Here is a 25180-nt window from a genome sequence, read left to right as displayed (position 1 = left end):
GTTTTATTTTATTTGTAGACATCTGCAATTTTTGGTGAACTTGTGGCTCCTAATTATTACCTGGATTTTGCCATTCCTTAAAGGAACGTGTTTGAAAACTATGGTGACTGCAAGCAAACAGACGAAGCAAATAGAGCTATGCAAATGTGTTTTTTTCAGAAGCTTTTTCAGTGAATCATACTGAAATGTACAAAGATACAAAATTAGGTTCATTAATTGCCCAGGAGCAAGCTCATGTGTAATAAATAATGTCTTTAATCGTCAAAAATTAATTTCCAGAACATGCCATACTGTTCACCTTCCCATTGAGAAAACTGTAAATTAAATCTGGGTCTCTGCTGAAGTCCTGGTTGACAGAGGTGATCCTCTGAAATCCATTCAAGGTACTTTTCTTCTTTTTCTGAGTGAATGTAAGCTTGATTGCTAATGCAGACTTCAACGGCAAACATCTTTTTCTAAATAAATCCCACATTGGATTTCTGTACCTCTCCTCTCTAGCTACATTACAACTTAACATGATTTTATTACTAAAGTGGCACATGTATTGGAAACTGCTAGGATGAAAGTCTATTAGCGGAGGTTCTTCAGCGCAGACTGTCGCATCCCAGAGAGTGGGCTAACACTGACTGTAGTAAATACTCTCTGTATTGCTTGTCCATTTCTGAGTCTTCTTTAAATAGTGAAGATACAAGTAGGATCGTGGTTATGCCTCCTTCGCCCATTGCATCTCTGCAGGCTGTTTTTTGAGTTCAGAGGGACTCTGGACTCATGGTTGGGCCACAACTGTGCAAACTTCTCAGCGTTGGGTTAAAAGAGGGATGCGGTCACATTGGTCTGCTGATTCACTGCACCCTCAGCAATATTGTTTTGCCATCGTGCCGTAGATTTTGCCAGAAAGAAATCGGGGGGTGGGCTGGGGAGGGTGTGTGTTTGCCGGCTTCTGATCTCCATTAACCTGATGTCAATCAGGAAAAACTCCACTGAACTAAGTCATTTTGCTTTAGCTACCAAGTGAGATACAAATCTCACCCAGTCTGCCACTGTAGGTTGGCCAAGACCTAACAGCGTCAGCAAAAGACATGCAACTGAATAACCTTTGCGTGCTTGTGAAATAGTCATGAACTGATCGTAATTTTGTAGGAATTATTACATTATTTGTTAATCAATAAGATTACTTTGTTACTAATCTGATTAAATCTTGCCAAGCACAAAGAATGTTCTGTTCTTCATAAAATTGGAGTAGCACACACTTGAGTTTTGGCATGTGTCATTGCTGTGGTGGGTTTTCTCTTCTTCTGTGTAGAACAAAAGTAATATATGTTGCACATTAACTTGCAGCATTAGTTTTCCACAGCACAGCAAGGAAAGCATTTATGATCTCTTACCAAACAAATGCCTGAGGAAAATGAGTTGAAAAGGTGCACGCCAAAAAAATGCAAAATATAGTTGACAAGCTTCTGCACTGTGCAGCAGCTATTATTTCAGTTATACATAAATAACAATTTTAATCTTGAATGAAACATAACTGACTTCTGTTTCATTCCTGGCCAATAGATGAGCTCAAGATGTACACAAGTGTGGTGAACCCAAGGGATTTACAGAGCATCATAAAAGCGTTTTATTGTGCGCTCCAATGCTGTCATCCACAGCTAGCTAACAAATAAGATAGGTTTTTAATATAATCCACCATGTCCCTGCCAGTGCTCCTCGCCTGTTACGTCATCTTGCTTTGGGCCAAGCGTTTGTTTTCCCCAGATGGCCATTGCAAAGCTGCTGACAGCTCTTCTGACTGAGAAGCTGTAGCACAGCAATCTTCCAATTCATTTAGCACTACTGACAAAGGAAAAGCTGTTGATGTCCCGATGCGAAAGCACTCTATCAGGCATTACATAGTGTCTGTGTTCTCAGCATGTTTGGGGCGTGATAAGTCATAGCACATGCTTTTTGACATCTTCCTGCCTTTCACTGCAGTGTTGGATTTCTTGGAGTTGAAATTCAGGTGGCAGAAAAGATGTAAAAAGCCAAGTGTGACATCATCAGCAACTGGTAGCGGTCGCGGAATCATAAATAATATTTTGTAGACTTGGGTGAGAAATAAATCCTCTGAAAGATGTGCACTGCAGTTCCACTTGCCTGAACTTTTGCCCTCTTGCCTGAGTTCTGTGGACTTTTGAAACTGATATCTAGCAGACCTATTAACATCTAGGGAAGCCGTTCTCCTCAGAGTGCATAAAAAGGGCTTGCGTTAGTTGATAACTATTTTCCATCCTATCCCATTGTATCCACGGAGTACGGGTGGATTCGGAGTGCCCTTATGTCTGTGCCAGCCTCACTCCCAAGCTAGTGGGACAGGGGGAGGAAAATGCCAACATACCGCTCCATGTGAGAGGGGCTCGGTAGACCACGGGATGCGGTGTGAGGTTGCTCCGTCTTGTGCGTGGGATGGCTGGGGCGGCAGCAGTCGTGCCTGCTAGGATAAAGCCTGGGCCTCACCTTCCTATGGGGGGGCAGCTGAAGCAATCTGCTCCCTTTTATGAAAATTAGATGCAGCTGTCAGGCTCCTGGCAGCTTGTTAATGCAGCCTTTGCTTAGAGAGAGTCTGGATGCCTCTGCTTTAGCATTTTGCTGCCAATGTTTATTTTATAACATAATTGTTTTTTTAAAACAATATATATGTTAAATTATTTTCTTTAAGGTACCACAATAATCTCTTTTAAAAGTTGAAATAACTGCAGGGAGTTGTTTTTCTCTAATTTGTTCAAATACATTAACATACCGATGGTGATTGTAATTAATTTAAAATTATTCTGTTTGTCCTCTGTTACTGGCTGATTAAGCAGGAAACATCCAAGGCTCTTCAGGTGCTCCACAAAAGGTCAAAGAGTCACTCTGGCACAAGCAGTGAGTCGTCCTCCCCCTGGTAATCTACCCACCACAGTCATTAGGTACTTTAAATTGTGGCCATCAGCACCCGTAGTGGCTCCGAGTAAGCGCAATTATTTCTACGGTGTTATTTCAAGTGGGATGAATCTCAGTGCCTGAGTTCAAATTGGGTTTAAAACATAAAACGAAAATGTAAAAATCAAGTAACCCTTCCACTTCCTGATTCTCCAGCTTCCAAAATACTCCCAGTTTCTCCAGCTAAGGCTTCCATCGCTGAAACTGAAAGAGCCTTGAAAATTACTTTATTTGACCCCAGAAATGGTTGTGGCGGAGCTGGCATACCTTCTACTTGTCAGGTAAAAGGGTGGTAAACTTGGTAGATAGGCAGCAGCCCCAGGTCTTTCTTCCTAATGCTGCCTTTCCCTCTGCCAATCTGAAAGTAGGGTTTTTGCATTACAGTTTGTCTTTCTTTGAGGAGAATGGTTAGGATGATAGTGGGAAAAGATAAAATAAAATGTGATGTAGTAAACAAGAGACGCTGAATGCTTGGATAACTACAGTAAAACCATTAAAGTAGGTTCCAAAAGAAAACTAACTAACAAAAATTTCTGTCTATGTCAGTCATGAAGCATGAAATGTAATGCTGCATATTTCACTCTAGGTCTGTCTGTATGTGCTAAATACCCCTTTTTTTCTTCTGTTTTATTCTATTCTTGTAACTTGGGTGTTGGGGCTGTCTTGTGTATTTGTTACTCAAATTCACCTTAAAAGTCAGGGCAGGCCATTCTTAGAAGCATTTATTTGTGAACATATTCTCACTTTTCTCTCCAACTGCCTTTTATGGGGCAGTCAGTCAGAGAATGCGAGATGGGTTTGCCATGCTGATTGTATGAAATGGGAGCTTTAACGTAGTTAACCAAAGAAAGACTACAGAATAGTTGTAGACAGGCAAATTTAAAAAAAAAAAAAAGGGAAAAAAATAAAAATAAAAAAATAAAAGGATCAAGTTCTGAAATGAAAGCGTTTAGCTGAAAATAAAATCTTTGTTTTTTCCTTTTTGCTTCCAAACTTGATTTACGGAAACGTATGGGCTTGCTCAAACAGAACTGCTTCATGTTGAACACATTTTATTTTTAGACTGCGTTTCTAAAGAAATGTGTGTGTTCCTGAAATGCGTTTCTTCCAGTTGAGGGGCTGCTGCAAAAGAGCTCAGCAGAACTTTTTCAGGAAACTAGGGGAAGATATATGCATGTTTTTCCATATTCTAATGAAGTCCCCAATTTAGAATAGCAACCCATACTTGGTTATTAATTCCTCTTACATGACATACAATGCAATGTGGCATTTTAGCCAAAAAAAAGTGGGCTTGAGATGTTACCTTGCAAAGTTCTTACTAATGTAAGATTGAAAATGTTTCTATTCATAGCATACCTTATTAAAAGTGGAATGTTTGGGAAGTGTAGCCCTCTGGGAGCAAAAGGTTAGTTTGTTTATAATGTAAACCCTTTTATTTTACCTGATGCCTTATATAAATGCATTGCAGCGAACAGCTGAAGTGTTACACAGAGCATTTGGTTTCCAAGATTGGCAGATATTACCTGAAATGCACAATGTTACATGAACATCATCTTTCGCTCGTAAGTTTTGAATTTTGAAAAGTCTGTTGTTCCTGGGTGGTCACTGTGGAGATAGCTTCAAGCATACAAAATATAAAAAGTATGCATGAAATATGCCAGTATATTAAATTAACATCCTGCAAAAGCTCCCTTTTTAAAATCCAGATGCTTATATTGCTTTTGACAGACTCTAGGCGGTAAAGTTTTAACTTTAAAGAAGGGGCTTTCTGTTTCTGTTTTCAAGTTAAAAATAATGAAAGGAAAACACACCGAAATTCCCACATTATTAAATAAAACATTTAAGTGGCATGGGGCCAATCATTGTCACGCCACGAACAAATGCCTTACGGTAATATGTTCCATAACTGTTTGCTAAAAACTACCAATTTTAACACATTTGCACATGATTAGACACAATAAGAAGTTACTTATTGAAGCCAGTGCCACAGTAGTGTTACTCGGGCCCAGGGGAAGGCAAACCTGAAGGAGAGGGGTGGTGTGAAATGGGTTCCATGCTGTGAAAACAGACGTTCAGGAGAGTCCCCCAGTGATGGACTTGGCTCCCGCGGCCAGGAGTTGACCGTGCTGCCCCTGCGCTGGGGAGCAGGGCTGGGCAGACGAGGGAGGGGGAGGGCTCAAGCAAGGCGGACAAGTGATGGGCTCAAGCAGCAGCTGCCCAAGAACCATGGTTAAAACCTCATTTTGAAACCCTGCCCCTCATCACCCAGGGACTGGCCCACCAAAGGGCGCATTTCGAAATGGTTGGGCTTGTAATGTTCCTGCAAGATTCCTGGCACGTTCCCCTTTTTCTTAATAATCAAGGAAAGAGCTTCATCGATCTGTGTTTGTAGCTACCAACACATTAGCACGTGTTTATCTCTCTGAATCTGATCGACCAACAAGAAATGGGTCTCTGTAGTAAGGGAAAAAGTTTGGCTTTGCTGCTTATGCTTTGCTGACTGGAGTAGCGGCATAGCATTTTCATTATTTCAGAGCAGTTTATTCGAAGTGTAATTCTGCATAAATATTCATTTAGATTACAAATATTTTTGTTGAAGGAAATAATAAAATTTAGGCAAGACGATTCCTTTGTATCAGCCTCACAGACCACTTCAATTTTGGTTTTATTTTCCTCTTTCAGGGCCTTTGGATTAAGAACCCACTGATATGCTTCAGTTTTTCAGAGAGTGTGGCACTTCACGTCCTCCACATTCATTTGAGAAGAGTACCAAAACTGGCCTGAATTAATTAAAAGTAGGTGTAACCTCCACAAACGTGGGAGCCAGTAAGAAAAAAAAAAAGGAAAAAAAAAAAAAAGATAAACCTGCAGGGGAAAATTCTGAGTATAAGTTAATGGTAACATTAGCAGAGATAATTTTTGCTTTACGGCATCTGCACATTTGGATTCTCGAGGGAGTTTCTGGCTACTTGGGATTTTACACATCTATCAGCTATTGTAAATCTGAGAAGCCCATGGAAACATTATATGACTCTGAGATGCACCCTTGAGGGTTTTGGACCCATAAAGTAATTTATGCGTTGCAATCGGGGATAAACATTTGCTTTCAAAGGAGAACCCCACGAATCTTCCCCTCCCGTGGGGACTGAACCAAATTCATATTTGATAATACCCAGGGTTATGAAATATTTTGTTGTGACCTTCTTTCATCCAGAAGGTGACAGGGCTCCCCATCACAGCTGCCTGCTGCTCCCACTGGCTGTAGTTTTCTCCCTGTCCTGAGAATGTCATTTAATGTAGTCAAAACACTGCGCTGAATGAGCTCCTGGGGAGCAGAGGCGGGCGTGATGCTTGTGGACCCTGGCAAGACCAAACAGAAAGTAATTTGTCGTGCGTGTTGCTTGTGCCACCCGTTAAAATGAGTCACCTGCACAGCGCTGTTGGCTCCCCCGCCTCACCAACAGGATCTGGGACTGGCAGTTTCTCCAGTGCTCCCGTGGTGCGTAGGGTAAGGGGCCCCTGTCAACACAATCCTCTTGCCAAGGCCCGGGGACTGACAGCAAGAGCGCTCCTACTGATCTCTCTCACTGCGTAGGGGAAATTACGCCTTCAGCAGTGATGCTCTCCTGGCCCGAGCACTTACAACAAAAAACCCACCACCACCAAAAAGTAAACAGAGCATTAAGATGAAGAAAGATTAAATAAAACAGCCCTTCACAGTGCTTCACAGTTTTCTGTGCTGTGAAAAATACTGCTGGTAAGGCAGGAGATAAGGGGGCAATCTGTGCTCCATCTCCTAGAAAATGTGGTAAGGACAAGGCAGGTCTTTGGTATTTAAATGATTTTTTGTACCCCCTGTTTTACACCACTGTTTTATCTCCATGTAGGAAAAAGGGATTTTTTTGGATTCTTCTGTTTGTTGGGTGGCAGAGGGGCTGAGGAATCAAGGTTTGGTGTCGGGCATACGAGCAGCAGGTGTTTGCTTTCATGTCAGAGGAGCCAGCCTTCGTGCAGAGCCCGTGGCTGCCGGTGCCTGGCATGGGGCGGCAGCAAACCCCGCACCAGACCCGCGCCCTGGGCTCCCTCGGGGCACCTTCTCCGTACCTAGCCGGGAGGGCTGATCCACGGGGCCTTGATGCTGAAGAGGAAAGGAGTGGACGCTTTCGAAAACCGAGTGTGTGCAAACTCTTTCTCAGCATTAAGCTTCCCCCTTCTCTTGTTTTTGTTTCGGTTGGCAGCAGCGAGGAGTGGAAGGAGGGATAACAAACCCGGCTCCTTTCCCTGCTTGCTCTAGCACTGCACTTATTTCATAGCGGGTCACTTAAAATGAAAATGTTCTAATATTCTTCCTCCCCCATCGTCCTCGTGACTGTTTTCTCTCAAAAAGTCTTACAAAGCAGGATAGCAGCATGATTCTCATCTTACAGAAAGGGAGTGAGAGGCAGAGGAAGGAAAAGTTTCCCTAAAAGCCTGCCAGCCTTTGTGTAGTAAGGAGCCTCTTTGGCTCCTTCGTCTGAGCACGACAATGCATAGTAAGGCATGAATTCGGTGCTACATTTTCTGAAAGCTGTTGTGAGACCCATACCTGGTAAATACCTTCTTTACAGTTATTTCCCAAAGGTACATATGGGACATTGAAAACTAGAAAGCTCGTCTACCACAAAATGTAGCTGTACACGATGCTAACGGCTGAGGGGCGCTTTGAAGAAGGGAGTTTCACCAAAAGGAGTTAACCAATAAAAGCAATTCCTTCTCTTTTCTGGCGGTGCCAAAAAGGGGAGAGAACTGGGTGTATATTATCCACAGCCCCACTCATCACTTCGCACAAGTGACTGGACAGTGCATAGAAGGCGAAAGATGACATTATTGGATTTGAGCTGCTTACAAGGAAGGGCTGTGTTTGTGTGAAATTGTCTTTCAGCTGTCTCTTCCTTGAGGGGAAAACTCATTCCTGCCGAGGGGACTCTTCCCCAGGCTCAGCAGCTGGCAGTGCTCTGAATCTCAGTCAGGCCCTTCACAGGTCTTTGGGAAACACTCTCCAGTGCCTGGACCCTCTAAAGGCATCCTGCTGGAAAGGGCTGTCAGGAGTGTCTGCACGCCTTGCTTGCGGTTCCACGACTCCCCCAGAGGTATGGGGCCAACTCAGCTTCGCAGTAAAAGAAAACAAGGTTTTTTATTCAGCCAGACTAAAGGTCAGGTTCAAAACAAAACTCAGAAGCAAAACCAGATATGAGTTATAGTCCTGGTAAGGTTATTAAATAGATAACTCTCCTCATGCTTTTTTTGCCCCCCCCCCCTTTTTTTTTTCCTAAATTCTTCTTTTTAGCAGAAATACATCCTGGTTTTTAGAAGCGGGACCCAGAACACACCGTAATGCCCACTGGTGAATGCGGCCACAGTCACACAGCTAAGGTAGGAGGGAGGGAGGGACACTGGTCCTCTCCTGCTGTCGGCAGCTCTCAGAGCTCCCTCCCCACATCCAGTTTCCTGTCTCTGGTGTATCAGTGCTGGTTGCTATCTATCTTTTAGTGTGCTACTGCTGCCATCTGTGAAAGCCAAGCATGGAGGTGTCACATGAGATTTGGGGTTAGAGCATTAAGGCCATTTTGTGATAGGAATGTCTGCAGCATTGAAATGTTTGGCATATCAAGAACAGAAAAGGAGGAAAATTATCTAAGAGATAACTAGAATGAAGCATGATACACTCACATGAAGCACCATGGCCCAGATTCCTAATGACACTTTAGGGATGATTTTTTGCAAATTTGAAATATGAAGCTGGGCTCCAAAAGGACACAAAGCAAATGCAGTGTTGACAACGAGCAGAAATACAGATTATAGTGCTGTTAATGGCTTCCTGGTTAGAAAATCTGACACTGCCATTGATTCAAGAACTTCCATTGCCAGTTTCAGTCAATACGACCTTTTGGATTAGCATCAAAACTACAGCAAAGGCATGCTTGTCAGAGGTGGCTCTTAGCTATTAATGTTGTTCGTGAATATAAGTTGGAGGACGGTGCAGTACAAGATGGGGTTATTGCAGTCTGTAAGCTGCATTGCTCTTAAAACAAATGAAGGAAGACACAATAGATTTTAAGCTATTTTCCTATCTTGGCACTATGGGATAAGGACTCCACCCAGCACAAATCAGGAAGTTCATCTATGTTCATCATGACATACAAGAGCCAGGTTATTCTTAGTTTTCCATTTATTAAAAGAGGAGAAACACCCTTCTCTCATCCTTGGATCCTTCTGCAAGGATTAGGTGCTTTCAGTGAGCACTTGAGTCCTTATGGGAAGGTTCTTGTCAAAGTACTAGGGACTTCCAAAAGATGAGAAGGAGAGGCTTTCCTTTTCATGGCATGGTCTTGCAGACTCCTTGTGCATAGCAGAAAGCACTCCTGGGGTAAGGTGCCCCCTTGTCCAGCAGTAACTTAACATTTAATAGGGAGTTGTAGCAGACCCAGCAGTGATTGCAGCATTTGCTGCACTCTGACACTCTTATTTATGCTATCCTCAAATCTTCAGGTACTCTTAAATGTTTGATATTTTACTTCACAGGCAGGATTTTCACAGTAGTAGTTTAATTTTTCCTCTCTATTTTTTTTTTTTTAAGGAAAGCTTGAGGAGTTGCATATTAACTATTACTGAATTTGAAGAGAGTCTGGACTAGGTAAGAATGAATGAGTGATGGTCATTTTCTTCAAAAACCTCTACGGTCAAATAGCTGAAGTCTAAAATTATTCATGTGGTCTGGAGTGATTCAGTAGGACATCAGCTTGCTAGTGAGAAGAGATGAGATGAGTAATGAGCTAAGGAATATCTCACAGCAGTGATTGTTAACTAGTACGTGTGATGTGAAAGGCAGCTTTTTTTCCAGGATTTGCCTGTGTGACTGTCATTTAGTTACTGCATGAAAAGTACAGATTTGTTCCTACAAATTAGTAGGAACAGCTGGAGTTGGAGGAAGGTTTCTTTATAAGCAGCAGTACATACTCGATGTATGTATGTGATAGGTAGGTCTGGTGACAGGGTTGCGAGGCCTCGTCTGCTGCCTTGAATAATTTTCCCAGCTTGGAAAGATCATTTGTGTTGTGGTGGAAGAGTGGCTGCCCTGACGCCATCTCCCCTGCAGCCTGGGAAGCACAGCTGCCTTTAAACACCCGGGCTTGTGCCTTTGGCTCAGAAGTCTCTCTGCTTCGTTAGGCTTGGTGCCACTCTCCGCATTTAAACTCTCCCGAGCTGAAACTGAAAAAGTCAATAGTGTTTTGTAAACTCATTGTAGTTTTATTGAAGCCTCCATCATCTTTTCTGCTGTCTCCCTGCAAAAATTTCAAATGGTAAATTGCATCTTTATAGACTATATATTAGTCTCTTGGTTAATTACCATTTCTATAATATTCTACAATTATTGCTCCTTAGTTCATTTTTGATCTTAAGGTAGGGCTCAGTGCTCTATATAGCCACATTTATTTGAAACACTTGAAGAAGTTCACCTTGATGCTCTCCGTCTTTCTGTGACAGCTCGTTATAATGACACCATAGATTATGATAGTTGTATTTGAAGTTAAGTATTTCTTCTTCAGTTTTCTCCAAATGCTTGAAGAAACACCAGCTGGTATTAGGTAACTTAGCTTGATTCCCGTTTTCTTATTCATGCTGAGGAGCAGCTTAGTGTGGAGAGAATTCCTGTTTTTATTAGGATTGTTTGTGAAGTTATAAATCTACAAAGCAGCATGTGGCGGGAAACAAAACTGCACTTTGTCTGATCGATGTGCTCTGACGTTTCCTCTTCGACACAGTCTGGCCGTACCCTGGGACCTCTGAGGGCCATCCCGTTCCAGATGTGCCCCCTGACCAGCCTCCTTCTCCCTGTTTGGACAAGGCTCAGATGCCTTTCCCTCCCCTGTTTCCATGGGAAGGAAACATGGGTGAACAGGCTGAGAGGAAGAGAGCCTCACGCTCCAGCTGAACACAGAATCACAGAATGGTAGGGTTGGAAGGGACCTCTGGAGATCATCTAGTCCAACCCCCCTGCCAGAGCAGGGTCACCTAGAGCAGGTTGCACAGGGACGCGTCCAGGCGGGTTTTGAATGTCTCCAGAGATGGAGACTCCACCACCTCTCTGGGCAGCCTGTTCCAGTGCTCTGCCACCCTCAAAGTAAAGAAGTTGCTCCTCATCTTTAGGTGGAACTTCCTATGCTCAAGTTTGTGCCCATTACCTCTTGTCCTGTTGCCAGGCACCACTGAAAAGAGCTTGGCCCCATCCTCCTGACAGCCACCCTTTAAGTATTTATAAGCATTGATAAGATCCTCCCTCAGTCGACTTTTTTCCAGACTGAAAAGACCCAAATCCTTCAGCCTTTCAGTCCAGGTAATTGGAGCAACACCATCATGAGAGGGTTGTCTGCAGCCCAGGGACAGCCCAAGTGCTGAAATGTCTCTTTACTGAAATCTGTGGATATTTCCTAGACTATGCCATGAGGACAGCTCACATGTCAAAAAGCATGTCAAAACCTGGCATTTGTCTTTAAAGGCCTCAGTTCCTGATGGCCATGCCTCAGGTTTCAGCAGCTCTGAGGTCATTATGTGATGGGAGTGCTCAAAACTTGTGATCAAGTTATCTTACGTTGAATACTCATAAGAGGCACGTTAAACAGTGGTGGTTTTGGAAAGCTTGGCTCTATTTTGGGCAGAACGGTCATGCTGTAACCAGACACTATCAATCAGGCTCCACTTTTTGGAGGACTAGCACCATTAATCTTAGTGGTTGGTTCAGAAGAAGTTTATTTAAGAAGGAGCTTATTTTTCTCCTGTGTTTTTCTGCAATAATATCTGCTGCCTCTCCACTCTGTGTACACAAAGCCTGTGATTACTTTGAGGAAGATTGTCAGCAGGAAAGAGAAGGCACTCAAGCAGGAAAATACTTATGAGAGTAGGAGCTTGATTTCCAAAAGAACAGCAAAACCCACAAATCAGTTCTGAGGACAAGACTCCCACTGCCTCCGGCTTGCTCACCTGTGAGGACTGCGTCTGCTTCTTCCTCAGCTGACAATGGCTGGTTCTTGATAGATCACAAATTCAGCCCAAGAGCTCCTTTGCTCTGAAACTCACCACCTTCACATCCTGTTTTGTTTTGTTGTAGTTTATTTTTTTCTTTAAAACAAGATAAAGTGGATAAAAAGGTGAAAAAAGTAATCTCCCATCCAGGTTGTCTTAACAAACTGTTTTGAAATATCATTTATCTGGAGATGTTCCTGATGTAAACCAATCAGTTTGAATCTTTCTGAATTTCTTAGTCTTGATTCTCCATTTTTCAAATTACAAGAATGCTAAGACCACAATCGTAGCCTTTTTGAGAAAATAAATGCCATAGGAAACTTCTTTTTTTCCCTTGCAACTAGAACATTCGAATTTCTCAATCACCTGTTCTGATCTGATATTGATTTCCTTTAGTATTTCTTCTTCCTCCTTAGGGAAATAAATCTGTTTCTGGTATCTATCAGCCATTCTTCCCTTTGATAAAAAGAATTCATATAATTCTTAAGTAATGCTAAATCTTCTGTCAACAAATTAGTCTTGTCATCAGCCATAAGGGGCCTCATGATCTTCTTGGTGACCTCTTGCTTCTAAAATACTTGAGAAAAAATCCATGCATAATAACTCCTGGCTCTTCCTGTAATGTTTGTACTTTTATTTACAACTTTTTATGGTGTTGTGAAGCAAATTCGCTAGATTATTTTTTTTCTCAGGACAAAACTGGAAATTTTAAAAAATACCCTGTTTATAAGTATGATTGCAGGGGCTTAAGACAGCAAATGAATGTATGTGTAAGGTTAATTCAATATGTTCAGGTTAATTCAGTAAAATCAATAATTTAGTGGCTAGAGTGCTTGTTGGAGATCTATGGGTTGTATGGGATATGAGATCAAGTTTCTGCACTTGTCCCATTCCAGATAAGTGCCTAAGTCACTAGATTATGTGATCAGTCTATCTTTTTCTAGTCAAATAATTATTTACCCAAAGTTCTTCTCCAGTAGAGAGAAATCAGGGTTATTACAATTCATACACATGCCTCAACAGTTGGGTTCTTAGCTGTTCTTTCTACATGCTCTGAACAAAAATGTAATCAAGAGCTGTCTTTAGATGATCAAAAAAAGGTTTTGGCACTTTCTAACACAAAATGGTTCCATTGAAAAATGTACCTTTTTTCCAGTCTCCTCCCATCCCAAGACTTCACTGGATATTTTGCTTCTTACATTTAGTAGGCTTGGGATTTCAGATTTATTGTTTAAGATCTCTTTCTTGTGAGTCATTTTGCATGGCTGGAGGCATAAACATGAAGAACAGCCTCCATGGCTAGAGCCATAGTCCATCTCAGTGCTATATTGTACTTGGAGGATGTGTTCTCTCGTTAGCATTAATTGTCTTTTTCTCTTTTCCCCTCTGATTTCATGTATACTTAACAGCTACTCCATATGCCATTCAAACTGTCTTTCATTTTTAAAACTTGATGGTCTTGCATACAATATTTTCCTCTCTCTTTTTAATTATTTTCAACATTATTTGTCATTTTTCACTGATGCATTTTCCATGAAAAAGTAATGTTTGCTTCTAGTTAACATTTAACTGGAACTGTCATACCTAATGCTTTAGTAATCTCTGGACACACTGTATTGGCCTGAAGCTGCTTAAACTCAGGCCTTATGCTGCTGTAAGAGTACTTCTGTCAGGCTTTCCAGATTTTTGGTGGTGTGGGTTTGCAGATTTACCTCTTCATCTCCAATATGTGTCCAGCTGATTCTTAAAAACTCTGTCAAAAATTGCTATCATTTCACAAATTATAAAGGAAAACACATCTCTATACCATGTGCTCAAAGCTATTGCTTGATTTATTCCTTCCACTTAATATGCCCCAGATTATATCCAGTACTTGAATACTCCCATTTCTACTTAGCTTTCCGTCTCCTTTCAAAACCATATTAGTTTATTGTTGCCTCCTGCTCAGTTCCATCTACCATCTTACTTCCTCTAACTCAGGTTTTGAACCTCGGTAATTGTAACCAGCTGGTAATGTCTCCTGGGGTTCCTGCCTCAGTAAATTTTCCTTCCATTTAGCACCTGGCCACATTCTCCGCCTTGCCCACTCTCTGAGGAGCAGAGATTTGAAAGGGACAGGATGGGAGAGTAACTACTGCACTTTGCTGTCTCTTGAACTGGAAGTTTTCATGATCAAAATTAAATGCAAAGCGATTGTGTGATCCGTATACTACATCAGACACAGGCCAGAAGGAAATTTTCTTGTCAGGCATTTCGTCCTTTCTGAAGTCACCATGTTGGCAGGTTCAGTGCTGCTGAGTTTTCCCCCAAACAAACAGTTGGCTTCTGTCTTAGGTGAACAGATTGTCTTGTCTCTTGTGTATCCTCTGATGAGATTTCCTCTGGTGACAATCAAAAAGATTTTCATGCAGCGTAACTTCTGAAAATGGACAACTTACCTTACTTTTCAAATTTCTGCTGTTTCTGCATCTTTTGTTCAGCTTGAAAACCACTCTAGGGCACAGGAGTATTGTCACCGTCACATTGACTATACTGAAACAGTCACCTGCCTATTCATAGATCATACATCTTGTGCTTTTTTTAGCTGTAATTACAAGCTTCAACCACATTTTTTTTCTCCTATAAAAAACTAAATGGCAAAAAGAAGGAGTTAGAGAGTTGTGAATTTGATTTTTAATAGTATCATCCGTGTTGATTTAAAGCATGTGTAGTCAGACATCCACCAAGTAACTGGCTTGTGTAGAGCACAAACAGTTTCATTAAATAGTATTTCATAGGCTTGCTGCCTGAAAAAAATTATTAATTAAATCCAGAATCTGTGAATTTACAATATACTGTTTCAGATATATTTGAAAGCATACGTTAGTTATAGATAATAAATGTAAAACATGAATCCTGTCTAATTAACTTTGGCTGTACAGGAAAACTTTCATATTAAACACTTGGCTTTCCCAGCTGTGATTGCTGGCTGTGATGTCATAAGCATGAATTATGAGCTGGACGTGGCAGAGAATTTAGACCAGGAATTTAAATCATACAAAGAGAATTTTGCTCTATTTGTCTTTTTTATTTCCCCAGCAGAATATTCCCCCTGATCTCTGGCAACTCAAGCGCGAGTGAGGAATGCAATCAGGTGGAGGAAAATCTGCTGTAGACTGGTGCCTCCATAGCAGAAAAGACCCCAAAGCAGTGCTTGCCAATGAATGAAGAAAGCTGCCAGAGCCTCAAATGGGAGAACAGCCTGGAGAACCAGTGGTACTCAGGTAGGCTCTTGTTTTCCCCTTCTCTCTGAGGTTCTTGAGCACATGAGCAAATCAAAACCAACAGCAGGTATAGTGAAGAGGAGTGTGTCTTCTCCAGTACTGTCCACTCTGATGATGCCTGTGAGGATGAAAAACACTGAAGGGGAAGAGGGGAGAGGCTGGAAATGCTCAATGTGAAAGGCCACCTACTGTGGCAGAGCTTCTCGCTGTGAGAGCTCTTACCAGCCCTCACAATGTTCTCACAGTGAAAAGGTTCACTGGACGTTGGCAGAGAAAAGCACATGATGACACGTGAGGAGGAGGCTGGCACTCTTGGCACTGTGCAGAGACTCTGCTCACAGAGGTGGCCTCGCAGGTGGGTCAGCGGGAGGAGAGGCATTTCCAGGTTCGTGGTGGGTTTCAGGTGGCGGAAGCTTTTCCCAGTGCAGTGGCTTTTACCAAGCAACTCAGGATTGCTTATGGAGCAGTCACTGTTACAGGCACAAGAGGGCTGTGGGCTTGTTTCTGGAGGACTTTGGTGGCCAGTACAGATAGTGTAGCACCTGTTTGGGTGTAATTCACGTGGAGGCACAGTGGGACAGCATGCTCTGGAGGGTAAGTATGATTCAGGTGATCCACCAGGAAGCTCCTCTAGGCATAGATGTAGTGAAATCTGAGCGAGCAAAAGATAATTTGCCTAATAAAACTCTCTGGAAGAGGTGAGTGCTCACTTGACACAAACCAGTGTTTATATTTCATTGTTCTAGTCTAGTCTAAAGCGTAATTACATTTTGTGGGGTTAACGTGTATCAAGGATCTCACTGAAGGTCCAATAACAGTGTTTATAGCTGTCAAGTATATTGACTGAAAATGCTGATTGCCATCTCCAGCACTAGGAAGCCACTCGGGGTCTCCAGTCAAATCATTACGGACAAGGAGCGCAATGATCGCAAGCGCTTGGCAGCTTCCCGTTGGAGAAGGGGCATTTTTCCCTTCTTTTCAAGCTGATTAGCCTTAGACCTGCGGCTTGGGTATGGACCTGAGGAGCACCTTTGGTTGACAGTTTTTGTCTCCTCCATAAGCGAGTCGAGCTCTATGAACATACTTTCAGAGAAATAATATTTTGAAACCATATGAATGTTTACACAGAGCAAAAGGAAGGGACGCAAACATTGCAAAGGGAGTTTGTGAGTCCTGTGCGGTTGCTTTTTGGAAAGCTGTGCTTGGATTTTGCAATATTTGCTGTGTTCCAATTATGCTTTAATATTTCAGTGTGGGGAAAATAACTCCAATGTAGGAATTCAGCACTGAAATGCTCTTTTCTCAACATACACACACACATACGTATACATATAAAATAAATGAAACCTTAATTTTTATTAAGGGAAAATATATTCTTGGCAATTTAAATTGGGAAGTAACGGGGGGAAAATAGCTCTCTTTAAGAAAAGTAAGTAAAATAGGTGCAGGCAGTGACTTTAAATTGGACATTAAACTAATCCAGGGCTATACTTTAATAAAGGCTAGTGCTGGGAATTCTTATGGATTTTCTAGCTCATTGCTGGGATGACAGAGAAATACAATAAATGTTCTATTACTTACACAAGCTGCTGGTTTTCAGAAAATTAGTCACCAGTGACCTTTTACCCTTTGTCTTGCTCTCTTTCTCAGTAAAAGTACCTGATCAGAATCAAATGCAGCCCTGGTGCATGATGGCACCTCTCCAAGCTGCACAGAGCTACTCTCCATCGCTGTGAGGACAAGGCAGCGTGGCGTAAGACCAGCTTATTTTTCTCATTGTGTAACTGTAATATTGGGGGGGCAGGAGGGGAGAGGGGAGGGACAGAGGAAGAAAATCATCTTTTCATCATTGGCTGTTATTTTTAACTGTAGAAGGAAACAAAGACACAATTCTACATTTCTTACCAAAGAATGAAGCCCAAACTGTAAAACATAACCAATCAAGCTGCTCAGAATTAAAATTTGAGATCCGTGATATGGCTTGGTGATATCCTCAGCCTCACAAAGCATAAACCTTTGTGTTTAGTTGATATTTTTTCTTTTCCCTGAGTATCAAACCGTGATGTTTATATTCCCTACAATGAGGCGCAGACTTTTGCTGAGGGGGAGGGGACTATATTACTTGGTGTGTACCAGCCCTTTGGTAGAATTATATTGATTAGTTTTCCAGTTAGCAGTGAGACCTCCTTCTGACCCTATTTTCAGGGTCAGTAGATCATAATGCAGAAGTGCTAAGAGACCAGCGTCCCTCCCCATATTGCTTTTTGAAGAGTGTATGGACCAGAAAATCATCATTTTATAGATATAAAAAATATATATATATAATGTGTGTGTATATATGTATAAACTATATATATACAAAAAGAGTGGGGCTGGACTCTGCTCTGCAAATGCAGGTGTAAGTTATATATCAATGATAATAACATCTTGCTGCGAAAAGGAAATACATCCAGCCTCTACTATACAGCTTCAAAACTGAATTTTGTCCTAAGCTGTTGGTTTTTTGAAATAGAAAAGAAATACCCCCTGATTCAGCACAGTGAGGACAAATGTGTCTTTGTGAAAGAGGAACGTGCATCTGTGTTTGAAATTGAACTATTTTTCTGAGATCTTTAGTCTGAGACCTACCAGACGTGAACACGTAAAACAAAGAGCTACAAGCTCGGGCCCATTATAGGCACTCTGAGGATGTCCCATGAGCAATCTGTTGGCTTCCATCTTGTATTGTATGTCGACCATACATACCTCTAATTAAACAAGAAATCATTTGTCAAAACTTGCTGCACTTTTCATATCCAACATTTTCCATGGCAGGTGTATAACAGACAAAGAACAAGGACAACATGAAATACCTAAAGAATGCTTTTAGTTGCTATTTTTAATTGCTATTTGAAGCTTACATTTGAAATCCTTGGTCCTGTAAAAGGATAAGGACTGGAGTCAAGGACTCAAATATCCTCACCCTGACACCAGGACCTTGCAGAATGCTTTTGAACTCTGGTGCTCCCCGAGTGTGCTGTAACTGTAGGAGACAGTGCTACTGCCCCAGTAAGAGCCAGGCTGTTCTTTTCATATTAAGAAAAAGGAGCTTGACTTCCAGCAGCTGCTGCCTCTGTATTTCCTTAATTGAACTACAGACTGCTAATTAATATATTCCATGTTAATCGTGAAATCACCATCTGGGGAAATAAATGAATGGAAATAACTCCAGGGAAAAAAAGTGAGGCAACATGTTACAGGCGACAGAGTCCCGTCTATACCCAGCTAGCCCTAGGCTGCAGGGAGTACCTTGGCCTCTCAGGAGACATCGTGTGAGTAAAGCTTTGCCTGCAGCTCTGGGGCTGAAAATTCCTTCTTAGAGTTATCCGCGCTCTGATCCTGAGGCATCTGGTAAAATGAGCTTCCCAACTATTGGCCCTCGCCTTTTCCCCAGCAAAGGCTCAACAGATCATGCAGAGAGCATGCCACCGTAGTGGCATGCCTACTGCTTCTCTTCACAAGCCTGGACAGCAGTATGTAGAAACCGATTAGTGACTAGATGCTGCTCTTACATTGGCTTTTTAGTTGTGTTCAGATTTTAATGTGGTCCAACAGAGATGGAAAAATGAATATCCATGCACCATCTCTTGGCTTCCTTATCTTGTATGTGGACAGGTTTATGGTCTGGGCCTGCTACGTGATATGGAGCTCTTAGATTTGAAATTGAGACACCATACCATATTTATTTCTCATAGCAATATGGCACAGGATTTCAGCATCCTGCTTTATGAACATAAGATGTTCATAAACCCACCCTTAGGTGACAAACATTATCTTCACTTGTTTCTCTGCTGAAAAAAAGGCACTTTCTTCTTTCTACTAGTATCTTAACATACCTGGTTTCTTCTGGAAGATTTTCTAGGATTCCTAAAGTTTCCTAGTAAACAATTGCTGTCATGGCCTCCTTGCACCTGCATGCTAATCAGATCAAATATCTTCCAAAGAGAGTGAGATTCATTACAGAAGTGAGCTGACTCCGAAGGACTTGGATGCTGTAGCGAGCAGCTGGTCCTTCTCCAAATATTCTGGAGCACAGGTATCACCCAGCGGGCTGTCATTACATCCAGCATGTGCGCCGTCAGTGTTGAAAACAGGCAAACAGCTGCTAGGTGGATAAGAGTGACCATACTCCACGTACATACGCTGCTTCATTTCTTCACCAGCTGGTACTCGAGGGACCCTTCCCTCTTGTGATGGTCAATAGCCCTTAGTGTGCCACAGGGCGCATTTATGTGGCCGTAGTCACTTGCACAAACTACGTGATTTTCTGTTGTGTTCCTCTGATGGATTTTTCTCTGCAAGGATCGTGCAAGTATTAATGAAAATATTAATTAATTCACCCTTTTTGCTTCTATGTCTGTCAGCAGTAAGGAGTTATTCTGAGCCTGTCCTTGGCACGTTGATCGAATTCACTCACAAAATTTTGGTTTAGCATATCTATCACCGAGCATTTTTCTTTTTCTCTTTCTTTTCCTGTCAAGGGCTTGTGAAGCATTTGTCTAACTGATCGCTCAATTGCTATTGAGTAGTGGCCACTCTGGAGGAAGACGAGGGGCCCTGACACCCTGTGCCTTGGGCAGGGTGACACTTTCTGTCCCAGAGCCGTGCCGACTGAGCTCTCCCCGCAGCTGGCACAGCCGGGTAGGTGCTTCAGGTTACTGCATCGGAGCGTGTGAAATCAGAAATTCACGTGGATCTCACCTAATAAAAAAGACAAGGCAGCCAATCAGCTTAATAGGCGACTAAATAAGCAAAGTGGTGTTTCTTACCCTACTTCAGGCCAATTATCTCACTTGACTTCAGTTCACCATCTTCTTGCTATGAGCCTTCCTGGAGCTTTGGTTAATTTTGCTAATAATTTATCTTAAAACCTACCATTGCTTCATTTTTTTTAGTTTCAGCAAAAAATATTCTTCATTAATTCTTCTTTAAGGTATCTTAATAAAGCTGTAAAGAAGGAATGTTTCTAACACACTGAATAATGAAAAGAACAAAATATTATTTTTCCTTTAAGGGAAAATGCATTTTGTTTTCTTTTGCCCCAGAAAAGGTGACTGAGAGGGTAATATCCCATCTCCCTTTCTTCCTTTGCTGTACAACTTTCCCCCACTCCCTCAGGTCAGTTAGGATGAATTTGAGAAATGGGAATAAGATTAGGAAGAACATGCCCCTCAGTAATGGCAGGAAGGTGTAAGCAACTTAAAGTGGCCGCTCTAGCACTATTTTTTGACTGCCCATCAGCTATATAATGCACTATCCCACACCATCCCTTACCTGCACAACTGTAGAGCAAGACCCTAACCTGGTGTAAGACGAAAATTTAGCCTCGATAACATATTCTTCCTGGTAACTCTCTGCTGTTCACTGAGGATGATCCCAAGCAGAAGTCTAATATTGGATGTTTCAGCTGTCTGTTTGGAAGCGTCCCTCCTGTTCCAGCATTTGTCCCAGAGACAAGGCTCTCTGGGCAAAAATTGACCTTTTTGATGAGTCGTCATGCTGTGGAAATTTAGTATGAAGAGTAGTCTTTGTTTCTACTCTTTACCCTTCAACATTTTATTACTTTAATTCAATTATTGGAATTTAATGATTGCGATCTGAAAGAGTGAGTATCGTTGCTCCTGTGTGAGGACAGCCTTTTATCATAAATTCCCAGTAACAATTTCTTTCTTCACCTTTCTCTGTTCTCTAACTCTGTAGATAATAGAGTGGCAATTATGGTTATTTAGGACCTAAGCCTGAAAACCCTGAATCATGTGGATATTCATTGCTCCCACGGTCCACCTATTTCATTGATCGTGCTAGTTTATTTTTGGTAGGATCAAGTGAGCAATTATAAAACAAGTAAAAACCACAGAAAGGTGACAGAGTCAATTTAGAGTACAGAGAAGCGCTTACATCCTGCGCCTCATGGCTCTTACCCGAAGTAAGAGATACTCAATTATAACCATTAAAAAGGGTTAGTCCTTCTGAGGCCTGAAACAAGGTTTTTTGACTTCAGAGGTATTCCCTGCCGTGCCTCACGCTGACATGTTTGCTGACCCTTTAGCTGGGGAGTGTTGTGGGGCCGGACCCTGCTGGCCGTAGCCCGGGTGGGGACTGCCGCAACCACCCAGGAGATCTGTTAAATCAGCCGGGCTTATCAAGCATGTGGTCGGGCTCCTGCCGCTTAAATCCTGCTAGAAACTTTTGTTTTCATTTTTCACCTGGGAGCCGTCCTCTCTAGCCCAGGCACTTGCGCATATCGGCGAGGTGACTTTATGTACTTTTTCTTTCAGTTCCACTCGACCCTTTTGGGGAGGATCGGAAGCCCATACCCCTCTGTCAGATGGAGCCAGCAGAGGCTGGGGTGGGGGGAGACAACCTCCTGCCAAATCCCCTCCGAGCCTGGGGCGGAGGGAGGGCTTTCCCCCCATCAGAGCTTCTCCTGGCAGAGGAAGAGAGGGTACGGGGTCCCACACACACGAGGGGACGCCCATTACCCCTTTCCAGCACTACCCTGGGGGAGCAAAACCTTTCAAAGGTGGGTGGAGAAGGCTAGGACCTCTTCTGGGCACATAGGCAGCTCTAGCCAGGGATGCCATGGCTCCTGCCCCTGCTCCAGAGGGAGAAGGGGCCTGGCGGGTGGCCCCGAGGGGGATGTGCAGGGCCGCCAGCTCAACGTCCAGCTTTTGGCAAGACGGATTAAACGAGGCGGCGTGCGGGTGTGCAGCAAACCAAGCAGAATTAGGAATGGGTCCCGGACAGAAAAGTACAGATTTGAACCTAAATCACAATCCAAACTTTCCCAAAGGGGATGTTTAGATTCGGGGCCATCACTTAAAATAAATAAGGAATAAATAAGGTCCCGTATAGATTTCTAACTGTGTCACTTTATTAGCACTATAGATTTTTCAAACATGGAGGGGCTGTAAGAATTACATATACATTTCATTAGTAGGGAATTTATGACTACAAGATTGCACTTAGGGTTTGCACTAACGCTTTATGCAGCCTTTTGACCCAGTCCCTTTACTATATTCTGCCCCAATATTATTTTTCGTAAGTCAGGAAACGTTTTCCATATGTTTTGCAGCATTATCCAAAGGGAGTTTGCAGCTGTACTGTTCATACTTTATCATGTTCATACTGACTGAAGTGCAGACCCCTCCTAGTGACAGTACCCATCTGAAAGATCATAACAACGCATTTTTGGCACATTATTGTTCTACTTTTGTGTCAGGCCTCCCCCACGGAACAAAATTGTTTCACAGTTTTTATTAAAATTTACTATAAATGAACAGCTGAAAAAATAAACAGAAAAGTCTGTGTGTATCTTATTTACTGTCATCACAAAAAGAATATCTGTGCTGGAACATTATAACATAACCTAACAGCCAAAACTAACTTACAGAAATAAGCAGAGACATTAGAAAGGTTGAAGGCCACAGGAGTTCATTATTTTCAGTAAGCTTAAAAGGCAACAAAGGAGGTGGGGGAGAAGGAAAAAAAAAAGGGCAGAAGGAAAGTTATGAAGGTACGTGGGAGCAGGGGAGCTGCAGGAGGGGAGGACTGAGCCGGGAACCTGTGTGGCACAAGACAGAAAAGGGGATGAATGCCCCCACGTCTTAGCTACCATGTCTTTCTGCGTCAAAGAGAAGACTCTGTGTTTAGCTTTCCTTTGGAAAAATAAATATATTGACCTGAAAAGCTCTAAATAAAAACCTGTCCTTGAGTTATTTCAGCTGATTGTGGCCCTCCTCTGCTCGATCGCAATATCTGAGCTCTGATATTGCAAGTTATTCTGCAGGGGACATGAGCTTACTCCTGCAGGATGACTTCCAGGAACGATGTTTAGACTTAAAATATAGTTATCTGGGGGAGATCTTTACTGATATGCCATGGTCCAAGTCAAGATGTGGTCTCAGAAGCTGCACCTCATTTCGGGCTTCTGTGCCTCACTGTGCTCGTGCGTGCTTTCACCAGATCTGAATTTGATCTCCTCGATGCGCTTCACTGCAAAGAGGCTTCTAATCGTAACTGGAAGCAGATATAGCCAAGGAATCAGTTTTAGTAAATCCCACTGAACTCTGTCATGGCAGAGAGACAGTATAAATGCTCCCCATGAGTCTGCTAATGAAATGCTGGGCAAAGCCAAAAAGGGCAAAGAAAAAATAGAAATCACAGCTGCAATATCAGCTTGAATAATAGAGCTAGGAACGGGAGAGTAATAAAAGATGAGCAAGAGGTCAGAAATAACACAATATGAAGGCAAAAGGAAGGAGAGGAATGCTTTCCAAAAAGTGAGGCAGACAAGAAAAAAAAGGTCTCTGGGTCCCATGAAATCCTGCCCTGAAATGATTTAAAAGAGGAAAATGAAAAAATACTGTGAAGGCAAAAGTTAATTAATTACATTACTTTCACAAACAGTAATTTTTAACCCTTCTCGGCTTCATGCTGGGAATATTCCCCATAGAAGCTGTGCTAGAGACCAGATGCTCGACGCCAAGTCCCTAAGATGAGTCTGAACAGATGCTTAATTTAGGTGTGATACCAAGTACCATTTTGAAGGCTCAGCCACCTTTTTTTTTCTTTTTCTCCTGCTAGGGAATTTTTGGCACAAAACTTCTAATTTGCTCGATCCGTAATCTCTTTGCTGGGAAATAACTGCCTAGGTTAATTTTAAGAGGATGGGAAGGAGCCAAGGGGAGGCCAGTAGAGAGCCCGCGGAAGTACAAACGGTGGGAAGGGCACTGCGCTGGCTGGGGCTGGTTTCCTTCGTGAGCTCCATCTGCATAAAAGCCAATTAATCAGGCTTTCCATGAGACAACTGCATTCCACGCAAAAATGCATGTTTTTCTACACCTCAAAGAAGAAAACAAAGTATGTTCCTCTACAAGCCTTCCAGGGAATGGCTTGAGTTACCTGGATCTTGGTCCTTCTTGTCCTCTGTGCTTCTAAGCACTAAATCAGGTGTCAGCTGTTGAGGTTTAGTATTGTATAAAGACTTGTAGCATATTCCTGTAAAAGCATATTCCAGACAAAGTAAAATGAAAACACTTTTAGTTAACTATTTGCAGCTACTGTGGGAATTATTTACTCCAAAGACAGCGGAGTATCTATTTTCTCCTTCAAAACAAACTTCAAAAACAAAACCAACATGCCTGGTGAAGTGAAGGGAATGAGCATTATAAAAAAGCTTTTTGAGTTGGCTAATGGATTTTATTTCATCTTCTGTGATCAGCTAATAATTTCATCATATTTAATCTGGAATTACAACTCCAGTTTTGGCATTTGGGAATGACAAATGTTTAGAAGCTAAGGTTTTAAAGTATTACTTTAACCTTACAATCAGAAACTATAAGGAGGAAGTTATTCCTGAAGCATTCACTTTTTTAATGGGAATAAACTAATAAAGGCCATTACAGAGAAGAATGAGAGAAAGCACTTTTAAAGGTAGAAAGCTTCTAGAATTGAGGCTTAAAATTAAAAGCCATAGAAAATACTTTATAAATAGGTATATTGAAATGTATGCCTTCTAATACCATCTGGTCGTGATTTGCTATTTAAACACATTGTTTTAGCAGAGCAAAATTATCTACTTTAAACAAAATTTAAAATTCTATCCACAGATCCCTCCTCCGTGGCGTAAGCGGGATGTGTAGACACGGCTCTGCTGAACAGTCCTCCAGATGCTGCAGTTCTGGAATTAAAATATCTGAAATTCAGCCAGGGCGCTAAACATGTAAGTGCATTTACATACAAGCGTAGTCACTAGCCAGTCTGCCCGCACAACTGGCCACGGTGGGGGAGGAAGGGTTGGCCCCACATGGCTCTGCCTCGCGAACAGCCCAGGAGTCAGTCTCATGGCTTTGAGCCAC

General features: G+C 42.2%; 1 long non-coding RNA gene across 1 annotated transcript; it reads left to right on the top strand.

The window, feature by feature from the left end:
- The first annotated feature begins 8306 nt into the window (after positions 1-8306).
- Positions 8307-15251, top strand: LOC141744072 (uncharacterized). Its single transcript, XR_012587330.1, has 3 exons — positions 8307-8370; positions 9575-9631; positions 15097-15251. It is a non-coding gene; the product is annotated as an uncharacterized LOC141744072 (long non-coding RNA).
- Positions 15252-25180: the final 9929 nt, after the last annotated feature.

The sequence above is a fragment of the Larus michahellis genome, chromosome 5, assembly GCF_964199755.1.
Source record: "Larus michahellis chromosome 5, bLarMic1.1, whole genome shotgun sequence".
Classification (NCBI taxonomy): Eukaryota; Metazoa; Chordata; class Aves; order Charadriiformes; family Laridae; genus Larus; species Larus michahellis.
Note: the sequence above shows the minus strand (reverse complement) of the source record. Positions and strands in the feature narration are given on the sequence as shown.